Here is a 2,831-nt window from a genome sequence, read left to right as displayed (position 1 = left end):
AGTGCATGTGAACATTCTGAAGAGGTGACGCTACAGTCATCAGAACAACCCTGCCTGATGCTATTATGACAACGGCAAAGTTAAGGCACAGAAGCAGTAAGTGGCAGTCAGGGCTGGAATACCAGCAGCGTGACTCTAGAGCCACAGGCCTACAGGCTCACTCCCTCCTTGCACTTGCTCCTAAACAGGGATGGGTCGCACAGCAGGTGACTACCACTGTAATCCAAATGCTCCAAGTCCCTCAACCTCCACCATCCACCGACAACTTTATTACTGAAAGAAGTTTGGTGCCAAAGTCCCTGTGCATGCTCAGCTTCGGCTCACTGCCAGACGCTCTGCTATGTGTTCTTTCTAAATGCTCTCCTTGTAGAGGGGCAAGACTCCAAAATTCCTGTTGGGCTTCTCACAAAGAACGACTTGGCTCTCTGTGTTAGCTCTCTCTTCCCCAACTGACTGAGTGATTTGTGGTGGTGGTGAAGGGGAAGGGGTGTGAGGGAGTAGCATGGATCCTGGCCAAGAGGCTTCAAGACATTTCTTTGACAAAGAGCTGCTTCTCCTACTGAGTGCTGGGCTGCTGCTCTCCTGCAGGAACGCTGCTGCAGTCTGTTGTCATTTTTCCCGACACTGGCTTAGGGGATACTACAAAGTATAGTGGTGCCACGTTGGATGGCATCTAACCTAGCCTGCGGGTGTGCTGGAGGTGAGAGCCAGCAGAGGTGAGACTGCTCCAAACTCTCCAGGCTGAGGAGGAGTGTGGCAGGTAACGAGGCTGGAGGGGATGATAAAGCTGTCTTAAGGCCGACAGCGTAAATCCAAAGAGTGTGGATTTAGGAAGCTCAGTGTATTTTCGTGTTATTAGAGATTAAAGAATGATAAATATATGAGGAAGAGTAAGAAGGATCTTAGCAGCCAGGTTAAGGAGACAGGATTCTTCAGAAGGCATTGAAAGATCCATGAAGAGTTTAATGGCGGGGCTGTTTAACTAACGCTTCCTTCCTTTCTTTTCCCTCCTCCTTCCATCTCTCCCTCTGTTCTGCCTCTCTGCTCTCTCCTGCCTTCTCCCTTTCTCTCAGATCATGACAAGAGATCCGTGTATGAGAAAAAGAATAAGAGAAAGCAAGAGTGGAACTTTTTGACAACTTGGGTTTCGACAGTGGAGCCAGAGAAAAGTGAATGGATTACAGAGCTGACTCAACTTTTTGATGGAGAAGGGCAGGCAGTGAGGAAGAAACAAGCATGAAGAATGGGCTGCTGGATAGACTGGGGACGACGGGATGATTCACTAAGGCAGGCAATCCAAATTGAGTGATAAGTTGAATGGAGAGCTAAGGAATTAGATTTTTAATATATTGAGTAATAGAATTTTCAGGGTCCGGTGCTGCGGCATAGCAGGTTAAGCTGCCGAGTGGGATGTCTGTTTCCCATACTGGAGTGCCAATTTGAGTCTTGGCTATTCTGCTTCGGATCCAGCTACCTGCTAGTGTGGCTGGGAAGGCAGCAGAGGATGGCCCAAGTACTTGGGACCCTGCCACCTGTGTGGGAGACCGAAATGGAGTTTCTGGCTCCTGGATTTGGCCAGGCCCAGCTCTGGTTGTTATAGCTACTTGGAAAATGCAGCAGTGGATGGAAGACCTCGCTCGCTCTCTCTCTCTCCTTCTCTCTCTCTCTCTCTGCTTACCAAATAAATAAATAAATAAATATTTATTTATTTTAAAGATTTACTTATTTATTTGAAAGGCAGAGTGACAGAAAGGCAGAGGCAGAGGGAGAGAGAGAGAGAGAGAGAGAGAGAGAGAGAGAGATGTCTTTCATCTGCTGGTTCACTTCCCAGATGGCCACAACAGCCAGAGCTGTGCCAATCTGAAGCCAGGAACCAGGAACTTCTTCCTGGTCTCCCATGTGGATGCAGGGGCCAAAGGCTTTAGCCATCTTCCACTGTTTTCCCAGGCTATAGCAGAGAGCTGGATTGGAAGTGGAGCAGCCAGGACTTGAACCAGCACCCATATGTGATGCCAGCACTGCTACGCCACCTGCTATGCCACACACTGGCCCCATAAATAAATATTTAAAGTAGGATTTCCAAATGGAGATGACAAGTTGGGAGTTGTGTATGCGAATCTGGAATGTCCACTTTAGAGGAGAAAAAAAGACTATGGACAAAATACATCTGAATCCCATCATGTTGGGAATGCACAAAGGAAGCCCATGATGACAACTACAGAGGACGGAAAGAAGAGGCGAAAAGTAGGACACGGAAGCCAAGGGTGAGCACGTTTAAAGGAGAGAGTAGTCAGCCCTGTCAAAGCTCAGAGATGAGTTCTGGAGGTCACACCCCTGTGACTTAAAATGGTGTTCAACAAATGCTTCTTGATTAACCGTGCACATCTTCCCCTGTACTCCTCAATATTCCAAGTCCCCATTCTTTAGTAGCATAGACATTGCTTTCTTTTATACAGAAAAACTTGTCACTCTTAATAAAACTCCAGAAGATCTGAAGCTGAGTCCTTTATGTGCATGGAGATGGGAGCAATCACTCTCTTGGGATGCTGCCTCATTCCTAAGCATCCCGTGCTGCAGAGAGGGAACTTTGCTCTTCACCTACTGTTTCACTGCCCACTGCAAACAGAGGCTTCCTGGGTAAACCTCTTCTTTCCTAAGACAGCTAACAGTTTATTTTTTGGGAGCAAATATAGGCAATGCCACTCTGGCGTGTGTGGTAAAGGGTGGATAGCTTAGGTTATAAACTGCAAAGTGTGGCAGGTGTCACACAATCTGCTAGAGCTGGTAGTAAGAATTCATGGATGCTTGATATATTCTTCCTGGACTGGTAT

At 47.3% G+C, this 2,831-nt stretch overlaps 1 long non-coding RNA gene across 1 annotated transcript; it reads left to right on the top strand.

The window, feature by feature from the left end:
• Positions 1 to 608: 608 nt before the first annotated feature.
• LOC138850462 (uncharacterized) lies at positions 609 to 2,495 on the top strand. Its single transcript, XR_011390233.1, has 2 exons — positions 609 to 760; positions 1,074 to 2,495. It is a non-coding gene; the product is annotated as an uncharacterized lncRNA (long non-coding RNA).
• Positions 2,496 to 2,831: the final 336 nt, after the last annotated feature.

This window comes from Oryctolagus cuniculus, chromosome 7, assembly GCF_964237555.1.
Source record: "Oryctolagus cuniculus chromosome 7, mOryCun1.1, whole genome shotgun sequence".
Lineage (NCBI taxonomy): Eukaryota > Metazoa > Chordata > Mammalia > Lagomorpha > Leporidae > Oryctolagus > Oryctolagus cuniculus.
This window is presented reverse-complemented; position numbering and strand designations above follow the sequence as displayed.